This window comes from Anticarsia gemmatalis, chromosome 20 (assembly GCF_050436995.1).
Source record: "Anticarsia gemmatalis isolate Benzon Research Colony breed Stoneville strain chromosome 20, ilAntGemm2 primary, whole genome shotgun sequence".
Classification (NCBI taxonomy): domain Eukaryota; kingdom Metazoa; phylum Arthropoda; class Insecta; order Lepidoptera; family Erebidae; genus Anticarsia; species Anticarsia gemmatalis.
Window position 1 is genome coordinate 7,393,037 of NC_134764.1, and position 14,401 is coordinate 7,407,437.

The window sequence follows — 14,401 nt, forward strand, 5'->3', positions numbered from 1 at the left end:
CTATTGGTTACTAGTGTAAAGACGTTATGACGTAATTTAAAATGAATTAGTTCTTTTTGATCTTATGAAATGTTTAATCTGTACTAATTTATTAAAGTAAAGATTGTTACGTTTTTACAGAATATCTGTTTTACTGTTTAACTAGGAATATACCATGGGTTATACTTAAAGCTTTGGTCTAACTTCGGCTGTTTTTACAGTACACATTTTTTTTTCTTTTTTTTCATAAAAAAGACAACTCCCGCATTTTATCTTGTATCGCGGGAACTTTTACAAACAAAGTACAACCAGGCCCAAAACAATTATTTGTGGATTGCATGAATAAATTGTTCCGTGTGGGAATCGAACCCACGACCTCCCGACGCAATGGTAGCGGCGTGGCGATCTAAACCACTGCACCACGGAGGCAGTCAAATAAAACGCAAGTAACCGTGGATCAGCTAGACTAGTATCATAGAATAAAAAACGTCAACATCCAGTTGTAAGCAGTTACAGGTGAGTCATGAGCGCCTTTCCATTCTTTTTAGTCACGAGTCTTGTTAAAAGAAAATTGTTATCTTCCTTTTTTACTAGGCGTCAAACGTGCAGCTATGTTATAAAGCATAAAAAATCACCTAGGTCTAAAATTGGTCACCTAAAAATATACTATGCTAAACACATTTCACTTGACTGAAAATATACTAGCCGAAGTATTGATGTACAATAGCTATTGAAGGTTCATTAGGCTTTCGTAATTATAGGTACCTATAAAAATAAAAAAAAAACAAAAAACATGTTACTTGAACCATTTTTTATGAATATGGCCAGAAAACCGAAACAAACTGTTACTTAATGAAATAAATAATATTTGTTTAGTATAAATATTAAGAAAATTAGATTCAAAGTTAATTAATTTAAAGTAGCAAGCCCTACAAAGAATTTTATGCCAAATTATTCATAGTAATTTATTATTATTAAGTCTAAAACACAATATCATTTTTTTAAATCATGTCTAGTGCACATTTATGTCGTAAAAACGTCCGCTATTCTTCAAAGTCAGTCGTGTATGAAATATTTTTTACTGAACGCATTTCTGTAAAAACTTAGGTATCATAAGTAAAGCAATGAGGAAAAAGAACGCCTTAAATTCACTCCACTGTCAGCCAAAATAGTTAACAATCGGAAATGTAGCCTATGTTTATACCCAAGGTATAATTTTGCGGCTACCTTGTTTTTAAATTGATCAATCTACTTGACGTAAAATACTAGGTACACATACAAACTTACTTATATTTACTTGTATATATTATCGTAGCGTGATGATATATAACCTATAGCCTTCCTCGATAAATGGGCTATATAACATTGAAAGATTTTTTTTAAATCGGTAAAAAAACCACCGGTTTTAAACCAGTAGTTCCTGAGATTAGTGCGTTTAAACAAACAAACAATCAAACAAACAAACTCTTCAGCTTTATAATATAAGTAAAGAGTGTCTATCTACATAAGTATAAAATTTAGAGTTACGTCACAGCACAATCTCTACATAGTTTGAAATCAAATAACAGACTGTGTGAGAATTGTCCAATGATAAATAAATAAAATAAATATCATTGGACAACTCACACACGGTCATTTGATTCCAAACTAAGCGGAGCTTGTACTATGGTAACCAAATAACTGATAAACATACTTATATACTTCTAAATACATCGCTACTTCGGGGAAGAAAGGGCGTAAAAGCCACTTTTGGCCAAAATGAGTTAATAATGCAACTTTGTTTAGTTTTCGACGCTCTATCGATCTATATATTTAAAATTTCAATATTCCCAAAAAAATGGCTTTTACCCCCATGATTTTTTTCTCACCAAAACCATTTTTATAAAAAAAAATTGACGTATATGACATTATTTAATTATTTCAAATTAATAAGGGCGTATCACCATAGTATGAAAGAATATTTGGTCGTAAATACAATATTTATTACGTATAAATTAACTAAAATTGATAAAATAGTATAAAATAATGGTATGTTTGTAATTTATTCTACTAGGTAGGTATTGGTGTATTAAATAAATAAATTTAGTTAAGATGCAAATCAGTTTTATTCATTCATAAATCAAATCAAATTGACAATAATTAGTAATCTTCTTTTTTTTCTATTTCCTTTTCTGTTTTTTGTTTCGTTTTCTTACTTTTTATTAGACGATAGTAATTATTTATCACAGTTAACTTAAAATTTAAATTAATGAAAATAATCAAAGTTCAATTCAATTAAATCTTTTCTTTTGTTTCACTATTCATGAATCGTGTGCATTTAACTTAACAGGTAGGTAACCTAATTCGTTATAATAAATTTTGTAATATAGAACTATGATAAATCAGATAATAATAATTATTATGCTATTATTTTGAGCTTCTATGCACCTTAATTTCAATATTCACCACATTAAATCTTACAAAATTATAATAATTGTAGGTTTACTCACGATAATTGTTATAAGTGGTGCAGTCATTACGACCTTTTCACTGTCTAAAGATGGTTTATACGACACGATGTATGTTAGCATTATAGATATTTGTGGATTTACGTCCTATAGTACGTATTTATAGACGGTGTAAAAGCCATTTTTATTAAAATTTTGGGTCGTAAATCCATCCTATCTTCTAAACCATAAGGTCTACTTAAAATTAAGCTTCTTGATATTAAAGAGCACTTAAATGCAAGTAAATATCACCAATTCATTCGAATTTAACTCTATTGGAAAAAAAGTTATTTTCCAAAATTTAAAAAAAAATCGTATTTTCGCTCCCCTGTAAATTTGCTATTTTGGCTTTTACGCCCTTTCTTCCCCGAAGTAGCGACATACTTATATAGATAAATTGACATCCAGGACAATGATATTTATTTATGTACGAATTGAACCAAAGCCCACGTTTCCAAACAAGCATAAACGCAATATCAATTTCAGGTAACAACTACACCGTGAAACAAAGTGTTAAAAGTGAACAATTGGCGCAAGTAATGGATCACCGGTGAAGTGGAACGATGCGATATTTTCCACTAAGTCATCAACAAACAGATCTACTTCAGTCGAAACAATTACAACTGCTTGTAGCTACTGATTTTAGTAATTGATTTAATGCTTCTTTTGTTTATTCTGCTCTTGTTGAGTCTTTGACTTGGCTAAGAATTTTGATTGATTTATGAATTGAACTACTGATTGAATTCTTCTCTTCAATTTTTCAGAAATTTTCGCTACTTACATATTATAATATTTTTGATGAAGCCACAACATATAAGCAACGTTAAGTTTCTGTTTCTAAAAGAAATGTGTGCATGAAATTCATTTAAAATAGAATGTAACAGACTAGAATTTGGAGTGCGATATCTATAAACCAGAATTGTTAAACATAGTTATTGTGTCCTGAAAATAACATTTAAAAATATTTACTTAAATAGAATATACAAAGATTTCCATTAATATCTTCCTTCTTAGTGTATTTAAAAGACCTAATTATTTTTATCCTACATCTTCCTAAGGAAGACTAGTAGAGAATGCGATGGGCATTAAGCACACTGATATACAAAACGATTTTAAATAAATGAATAAGACAATCGTATATGTAAGCAAATGAGGCAGTGTAAAAGAAAATACCGCTAAACAAAACATCCAAAAAATCCCATACAACAATTTTAAAGCGACCAAAACAAGACACATATATTTAGGCCGCCATCTTGTCTCGGCAAAGCTGGCATTAAACTGGCATGCAGTGAGAAAAACAAAATAAGTGCAATTTGTGTGAGTGCATCTCTATTGCTCGGTGAAAGGAGGTTTTAGTCCAACTGTAAGTGTACAATAAGGGGTCTGGCGTTTTTTTATAATGTACGACTGTTTTATTGGTGTTAGCTTCCGTTGAAATATGTTGGAGATTTTTTGCTTGTGATACACATTATTTGTTTCTGAAATGTATATTTTATATTACTGAATCATTGAAATCGGGGTAAATTTTGTAGCTTCATACCTTCAATAATTGAAAGCCTTTGGTTTAATTCCTCTTTCAAGACCAGGCTGTAATTCTTAATTCATATAAGAATCCGTGTAAAAGTCTGATATCAACTTGGAAGCATAATTCTAAGTACGAATTTAAGTATGTTCAAATCTGTTTTTAATACCGCGCTCCTAAGTTGATGTAAGTTTGTTAAAAACTAGTCGTTCACCCCAGAATAAATAATAGCAAAAGGACTAAGTTTATCTACTACTAGAACTTAAGACAATCGGTATGTTCCCTTGAAAATTTAAGTGTTTTTAAAAGTTACTGAAAACCACTCCAAAATGTTCCTGACTACTCGAACCTTCGTGACTTAAATAGGGGCTAAATTTATCGTCTCGTATAAATAACGCTTCTTGTCCGACGCTGGCAATAAATAGTGTCAAGATAAAGCCGCACTTATTCCTGTACTTTCTAACACTATTGTACTGTCTTATCACAAAGAAGGATAAAGAAGAATTGCTAGAGGCTTTAACTTGTTTGTAACTTTCAGTATTGAAAATGTTTTTAAACTATTGCTACTTTTTTACGTGCTACCGTTATGTAGCGTGGTTTTCTACAGCCGTAAAGCCTTGTATCAAGTGTTTCTTAGACAGTATTAAACTACACCAAAAAGATTTGTTCTAACGGCGTCCGCTAGGGGTGCGTCAATAGCTAGCAGGTTGTCGTAAAATGTTATCCTACAAATTATGAATATAGGTACGGACAATCAAAATCAGAAATGGTACAATAGGTACATTATATTATAAAATGTATTATAGTATTTATTATAAAAATAATTCTGAGAGTCTGAGCTTGATAAATGAAATAAATTCAACTGTTTAATATCCTACTGCTAGGCAGAGGGCTCCTGCCGTAATGAGGGAGGGGTTAGGCCTTTAGGCCACCACGCTGGTCAATTGCGGGTTGGGAAAACCTAATAAATAATTGGTTGATCAAAACAATACCAAAAGCTAACTAAAGTAAAAGCACGCTACGTAATCGTTCCCTTTATTGGCTTTCACAATCAATAAAACAAACAACGACCATTACATTGTAAAACGATTATTGTGATAACAGTGAAATTGCGTTTACAGTATAAGTTTGGAGAAACAATAAATTTGACGTATTATTATTCCACTACGGTGGGCATTTATCTTATTCCGTAAAAAGTGAAGGCAGTGGCTTTTTTTAGGTTTTTGGCTTTTAATGAAGTATTTTAATTTTAAGATTGAGTTTTTATTAACTAGTATACAATAATGTACACCCCATAACGATTTATGAGATTTTAAAACAAACCTATGTTTTTGACAAAACAACTAATTTTCTGGAAGGCGTCTTCTAATGCGAATACTATTAAATAAGAACAAGATTTCTTGTAGTGTCTCCTCGATTTATTTGCCCTCTGAATGTATAATGATCAGTGGCGTAGCGTGCATTGGCGGGATCCCGTATAAAAAATTGTTTGGGGGCCCTTATATTGTTCGAGGGCCCTTATATTGTTTGGGGGTAAAGATTTTTCTCAAAAGAAAATTATATTGAATAATAATAAAAAATATAATAACTATTATTATTTATTTTTCCTTACCCACTTCTGGAGGCCCCCGTGGCCCGGGGGCCCCGTATAACTAATACGGCAGATACGGCGGTAGCTACGCCCCTGATAATGATATAATATCAACTACATTCTTTCAGCGGCTCTGTTTTATGTGAATATCGTCCTAAATCGTGACGTATAAATAAAACTGCTACCAAGTGTTTGGCAGCTGCTTGAAAAAGTAACAGTTGGGGTAATGAGCACTGATCCGCCGCGAGACAAGCAAGCCGCCGGCTTCGTACTTTCTAATCCAAGAGTACACTACACGACACAAGCTCTTAGATATTCCTACAATATGTTTCATTGTTTTTTTTTCCTAGATTAGAAGACTAAATACATTTCGCTTTATTATAAGGCAGTTACTTTAAGATAGATGCTTTGCTGTTCAAATGTCTTTTTAAAAAAATTGGTTTTTGACACATTGTTACGTCAGCATGTTAACTAAGAAACTCAGTACCTACCCATTAGAATTGGTGAACATTACACAAGTATACTGAGGTTTTCCACCTTTTACCTATTTCACAACGGGCGAGTTGAGATTCAAATGCTTACTTACGAAAATCCGGAAACACTCAAAAAAAGTGCCACAAAATAAACTGCCAACGCCACCACTACAATCCCATCTCGTGGCTACAGAAATTATAAAGTAAAATGCTGGCCTTTTATAAATAAATGTAATTAATTTAAATACTATCTCACTGCTTGACAAGGAGTTCCTCCGAAAACTAAATAATTTTAAGAGAATACCGGTCAGATGTCAATATTGTTCAGCTCTTTATAGCATTTTTCTTCGCGATGTTACCTAGTTCTCGTTAGAACATTCACCACGGTGATTTGCCAGGCATTTGCATCGTTTAATAGACGCGCGCTGTGATAGACAGATCTGCACTGAACACTTTACTGAACAGACAACTACACAACAGTAATTCTTTTTGACGCTACCGTTAAGCAAAATATCAGTTGCTATGTGGACTAAATTATAATTTTATTTAGCTTTTGAGGTAATTTATTGTGTTTCAGTCCGTTCTCCAATCTATTATGTATCTAATATTATGGGAAAATAAATATAAACTACCATTTTACTTGACGTTTCAGCACCTATCCTAATTAAATATAAATTCTAAAATAATTAAATTGAACCCATTCGTGTCCCACTGTTGGGCAAAGGTCTCTTCCCATAAGGAGGGAGGAGCTAAGGCTTGAGTCCACAAGAAAATAAATATAAATAATAAATTACTAATTTAATTTACCTTTTTAACTCAAACAATTACAGGTATTTTATCTTCCGACAATTAAGTAATGATTAATTAGAATCGTCTGCAATTTAATACAAAGATAACACTTTTACCCAATCACGAGTGACCCGATTTAGATGAAACTTTACAGACGTATAGCTTAAATATCAGAGTAATACAAAAGTCGTTTTTTTTCAAAATACATTTCTCTTTCTTGTTTTACCTTAATTATATTAGAAATAGGGTCATAACTTGTTTGTTGTTTTAGTTTCAGGGGTTAACAGAAGAATATAAGTAAGTAGGTAGCAAATCAGTAAACGTTGCGCACGCAACACTTCATGCACTAGTAAAGAATGGTAGGGTGACTACAATGTTGTTAAATAATGAAAAAAAGTAATGAAAACTAGGACTTTAATATTTATTGGGAGTTCAATTTTTAAAAGGATTCACGAAATATAAAAGGTTCGAGGAAATAGCATTTGTACTTAGTCTCACTTGGCACAATTGACTGCAATCTAAATACGTTTCCTTCTCTTAGGATATAATTAACGAGTTATAATTATTTTTTAAAAGAGTTGAAAACTTTTTGAACAATAAAGAAGGCGCGAGTTGTTTTTTATTAGAATCATAGATTCAATGTCATTACATCAGCAAAAATGTGTGAAAAGTTAATCAGCGCCCCTAGCGTTTTCCGCAAAAGCTATTTTTAAAATTATTTCAAATGTCAAACCTTTGCTGCTCGATAGTACAGAGTATAGGAAATTGCGCAGCAGTATGGTACATAAACTAGCAACAAAACGGTATATTAGCTAAATATTAGGTCAGGGAAAAGTCTTTTCGCATTATAGTATGTAAGAACCTGTAATAAAATCTTTTCTCAACACAAAAAAGCTCGGTATTTGGGAACCTCACGAGCTCACTTAAAAAAACCTAATGAACCGTGTACTCATTTGTGATTCTTGAAGCCAAGGAGATTTTATTACATGTTCATACATACTGTAATGCGAAAAGACTTTTTCCCCGACCTAATAGATTATCAGGTCAGGACTATCCATTAAAAGTTTTCATCATACACACACAAATGAAAAACTGTAGTGTGTTGTTGGTTGCAGTGCCGCCAAATTTAGCAACGGCTTACATCACACACATCCGTCTTGTGGCTGTAATCAAACCAGTGCAGTAGAAATCGTACGCATAATCTTTATTATAACTGTTACGGTTCAAAAACAATGGTTTGTTAAGATAAGTAACAGTTAGTAATAAATAATATAATTAAGAATTATAGTGCCTTTACTAACTAGGATGGTTGAGGGAAAAATAAATCCTGACAGATAAATTAAAGGTTTTTAGTACTGCTGATAATTTATTCACGTTTGTTTGACTATTATTTAGGCGCGGATTTAAATATGTTATATGAGTTTTAATAGAAATCCATTTTTTATGTTTTCACTACATGTCTTATTGCTGCTCCACTCCTGTAAATCAAAGCGCAATGTAACCGCCCACAAATGTACACCGCCCATAAATTTCTATAAGAAATGGGCTATTTAACACAAAAATATATAGATGTACCATACTTATTCTGATCAAAACCAGTATTTCTTGAAATTAATGCGTTCAAACAAACAAAGGTTTCAGCTTAACATTATAAGATGTAGACCAATATATGTAATATAGTAAGTATGTACTAATAAACACTACACGAAACAATATAGAAAAAGGTATGAATATACCTGTATATTATCCATACTAATATTATAAATGCGAAAGTAACTCTGTCTGTATGTCTGTCTGTCTGCTACTTAATCACGCCTAAACTACTGAACCAATTTGCATGAAATTTGGTATGCAGATATTTTGATACTCGAGAAAGGACATAGGCTATATATCATCACGCTACGGCCAAATGGAGCAGTGTACCAGTACTTAATGTTACAAAAAAGGGGAAAAAATTCACACATTTTCTCTTATTAGACGCAAGCGAAGTTGCGCGGGTCAGCTAGTTTATTATATTTTCGAGCGACGACATGAAATAGAGAGATACAGCGCGATTAAACATTTTCCCCCAACAATATCTATTTGAAACGTCTCATTACAATAATATTTATGTACTTTCTTATATACTGCGTTTAGACGTCAGATAGTTATATAATTTCCTTATTTACGCCTACTACTTGACTACAAGCGCGGAACGGTGAACATTCAAAATACTGTTCTTTTTTGTTTTCAGGCGCAGACTAACACTGAAAACAAAACGTATTAGAAATAATTATATATATACTTCGAAACTAGAAATGGTTTACTGAAAAAAAAATATCAAACCAAATGACTGAGAGTCGTAAAGCGAATTTAATAACTTAATAACTGTTTTTATAATATCAGAACCCAATTTTATTAAATGTGTAAGGGGGTCAGTAAAAGCTTAAGTTAAAATGTGTAGGGGTCATCCTTGTCCCCCGGGCGTCATCTTGGTAAAGTGGGGCCGGGGCACCCTGAAATTGTGTCCTCTGAAAAACTTAAGCTAAAGCAAAAAAAATACATTTTAGCCCATTAACAAAACAACAAGCCCCAAGCCTGATAAAGGAATGTCACGTTCTTCGATCACTGCCACTCAGGTCATAGAGACAGGAGATTATAAAAAAGAATGGAACGGTATCATTATAAAGATTTATGTACCGAATGCTACCGCAAAATTAATTAAATTCTGCAATTAGTTTATTATTAGGTGGTTAATTAAAACTACTACAGTTTTACGCACTTCTTTCATAACACATTCTTTTATAATATAATTATGTATGAACGCGGAAATTTCTAAAGGAAATAAACCTTTTTGTTACTGTTATTTTTGCGGTGAATTATACATTTTTGGAGGAAAAAATGTATATTATTTATCATAGTACTTAATTTGAATTTGAAAACATTCACTAATTGAAATAAACAAGCTCTTTCAAAACGGTACTTGAAGTAACTACGCTTTGTATCTTATTACAATATTTTGAGCTAGCTACTACCAGTAAAAAAGGAATGTAACGAAATAAATTGAATGGAAGATTGATTGCTAAATCAAATTAGGAAGAACTTTATTATGTATTCCATAATAAAGTTCTTCCTAATTGGAATTAATTAAAAAGGATGTGGTTTAATAATATTTGTTGATGTTGTATTTCCCTCCAGTTCTAAAAGTAATAAACTTTTGCAGCAGTTTTCCCAAGTAGAACTATTTGAATAAAATATCATAAAATAATAATGGCCCCAAAGGATATTTTGAAAAATATTATGCTGAAAAGCTCCAAAAATAATTGTTGGCATAAATGTTCACATGTTAGGTAAGTTCAAATTTTGCCAAACTTTCTCATTAGCAATATACTTAACTACAATTCACCCCAATATCTACTAAATTATAACGGTAACACAAACCACGAATAATCATCAAAGCTGCCCATTTTGGGTCTGCAACACAAAACCTCAACCCAAGACCATAACTCGATAATGTGCTCATAAACGTTCGCAATGAGTGTTGATGCGCATGCGCAGACCGCGTTCATCTACGCAACGCAAATCTGACATTAGTGGCTAGTGTTTCGACATGGAGCAATCGTTTTAAGCGGGTTTTCATTGTAGAACGATATTACATGAACAGTAAAACTTACTGTTTATATAATACTAGCTGACCCGGCAAACGTTGTTTTGCCATAAAAATGAAATAAAAAACATTGTCCAGCGGACAAAATTGTGAATCTAAACCATTCTCAGATCCCCTTGAATACACACAAAAAATTTCATCAAAATCGGTCCAGTCGTTTAAAAAAAGTTCAGTGACATACACACTTACAGAAGAATTATATATATTAAGATTAACAACACTTGCACATCACATTGTGTCTTTACATTACTTCCCTACTAAAGTAACTCTATCTGCCTAACTGTCTGTCTCTTCGGCATGTCTAAACCACTGCACCGATTTGGATGAAATCTTGTAAAAAGACGGTTTGAGACTCGAAACAGGAGATGAGATAGTGATTACATTCAAACAAAGAGTGTTTATCTAACTCAATTTAAGTAACTAATACTTACATACTTCTAAATACATCTTATAGATATACAGGTAATTTCCAACCAGGCTCAGAACAGAAGCTCGTTCTCATCACACATTTACATCAAATAGTATGATCAAAGATCAAATATTTCACCTTAATAATAAATCCTAAATAATAAAGCCCCAACCCGCACTGGGCCAGCGTGGTGGACTCAAGGCCTAACCCCTCCCTCATTACGGGAGGAGACCCTTACCCAGCAGTAGGACAGTAATGGGTTATTATTTTTTTTATTTAATTTAATAAATTCAACAAAACCGTCACTTTAGCTCAGACACAACGACGCCGTCCCCCCTCTTCAATGGAAACGCACCATTTCCGTCAAGGAGGGGGGACATCGCGCCACATGACTCACCGTTATTAGTCACTTTCTGAACATTACGCTTACGTTATACGTTTTATTGTAAATAAAATTCATACGAATATTATAACTGTAAAAGTTTGTATGTTTGTTTTGCTTTTATAGCGAAACCGCTGAACCTACTGACATCAGACTTTTACATAGGAATAATCGAATATCAAGAAAAAGACGCGCTACTACATACATATATAAAATTACACCTTCTTCCCATAGGGGTGCTTCATTGCCAGCCATACATCTTGTCTTGTGTACGAGCTACTATTTTTTCGAAATCCGTCAAACGTCAACATAAATACTATAAATTAAATATTTCACTGAACTGAATTTGATAGAACTTTACATGTAGATAGTTGGAGACCTGGCATTACATATTATTATACGCTATTACTTTTAAAATAACACCCATATATGTATAACTTTCTTTAGCCCAGTAGCGAGTGATGTCGTATGGTTCGTCTAGTGTATAATAAATGTACAATTTTTATACATTTACGTAAATTCTAGTAAAGCAGTTTTTGATTGTCACTTGCCTGTGCTTAATAGTTTCTTGACACAATAGAATTACTTCGCTTTCACTGCTGTGGAGGAAAATATATAAAGATTTTCTTTTAAATAAGGCTAGATAAATAAGGTTCATGCAATAAAAAAGAGTAAGGAAGTAGGTCAGCATTTTTTGAATAAAGTTGTAAACATTCAGTCTTAATAGGATCACAATATACTTTAATAGAAATAATTTTGTTTAACTATTCTAAATCTAACCTATAAAAAACGCCTGTTATACCAGAAGATGTAGGCAGAGGTGTATGAAATCCACCCACATTTCGCCATTTACAATATTAGTCTGATGTATGGCGAGCCACGTCAAAGGCCTTCAGGCGGCTTGAACAACTTTGACAGTAGGTTGACCACTAACCATACGACAAGAAGGAGAAGAAGTGGCGAGTCCAATACTATACATCGGGTTCGTCACCAAACTTCAGGCTATTTATAAATATTCAGATTTAAACTCACAAATACCAATAGAACTTTGCTTGCAGAATCAAACTCGAGACCTCGTGATCAGCAGTCGTAGACAGACAGACTTTCGCATTCGTTAAATATGTACAAGTATGGAAATATTAGAACGAAACATGTGTAACTCTCAGATAGTTATCAAGCTCTTATCAGATGTTACGATTTCGTTTGTAAATACTAATTAATTACGTATCTTTATCTGTATTTCAGTAATAAAACAAGGTTGTTGACTATGTGTGTTAATATTAATTAGAGTTAATTACTAGTATTGCTGATATGTTACTATATTTCTCTATTCTTGATTTCTTAATGGAATAGAGTGATGGGCAAAGACAGGAAGCGATCGAAGGGTCTGGAACATTTGCTGAGTAGTGGGACATTTTTTCAAATCTATACTATTAATATAAAGCTGAAGTTTGTTTGTTTGTTTGAACGCGCTAATCTGAGGAACTACTAGTCTAATTTAAAAAAATATTTCAGTGTTACATAGCCCATTTATCGAGAAAGGCTAAATGCTATATATCTTCACGCTACAACCAATAGGAACAGAGTACCAGTAAAAAATGTTACAAAAACGGGAAAAAAATTGACCCATTCCACTTATGTGACGCAAGCGAAGTTGCGCGAGTCAGCTAGTCAATGATATACGCAAAATAATACTAAAATAAAATCACTTTATGTATAAGTGGTGAAGATCCTGATGATCCTAGTTCGGGCAAAATGTTTGAAAATATTGTCAAAATGTAGTCTCTCAATGGAAATTTGGAGTTTGATAACGTATCCAGTCTATGGTAATGCGTTAGGATTCTAAATACACATAGAGTAACATAAGCTTGATCTAAGAATTCGGGATTGGGGTTTGGGATCCGCAATTGTTAACAGCAAAATAATTTACTTAATGTTGAAGCAAATTTTATTCATTTTATTATTCTTGTTCACACGCAGAAAAATATTACTACTATAATTATTACATAAATATTAAAACAATAACTATTAATTTTATATCTTGTAATTCATAATAATATGAAAATCTACATTTATGTAATATTTGTTCAGACGTCTGTTTTAAATAACGCGCGCTTTCACATTTTGATCGTCTTTGTCACGCCATCTAGTGATTTATTGATGTACAATTCTTTGAATAAATCAATGCAATGACAGTCAATTCTTATTTAATTAATTGATGAATCAAAAGTGTAAGTTTAAATTATTTTAAATGAATAAAATATTAAGTGGTAATTATAATGACAATAGTTTTGAGGAATTTTTGTGGTACTCAAATTATTTTCGTCATAAATAAATTTTTGCTTTCCTTTTGTCGTAAAAATTTTACTGTCATAATTTTAACCTATCACGTTTATGTTTTTTTACCTATCATATTTGTGTTTTTTTTTTCTTTAAACAAATGAATTAAACCTGGCTTCTATTAAAGTTTATTAAATGAACATATTTTGTAACACTTCACTGAACTCAAAAAATATAAACACTCATAATATGATTAAAATATTGTTAAAAGCAGTCACGAAATTTTCCAATTTATCCAAAGCATGCACGCGTTGATGTCTTTTCTATTACGCGTTCTTACGTCGCGTTGCACAGATATTTTTTTCTGTTCAACTGAAATTCAGTGCAGTATACAGTGTTGAAATAGTGCAACTGTATGATTCATTGTTTGATTAATTGACTTGAGTTGGTTAACTTTGCTTTTTTTGCTACTAAGCCAATTCTGAGGACACAAAAACATACATAACAACCGCTGAAATGCGGAATATAAATTCAACAAACAATATCGAAAATACATAATAAACATAATATTTCAAAAATACATACAATGCGAATCATTGATTGAGAAGCCTCAGTCATTTTGGGTTTCATAATTTGTTTAAATTTTTGTAGCGCTCTTATTTAAATACTGGCAAAAATTCAATGTTTTTTGAATGAATACCCATGGAAATCATTTTAACAGACTTCAAAGAATCCTCTTTTTTTTCTTTTGGTTCTCAATTCGACTGTTTTTGTTTTTTTATCCTATTATATTACACATTAGTTGCCATTCATACAAATACATAACGAAGTTTGTATAGAACGT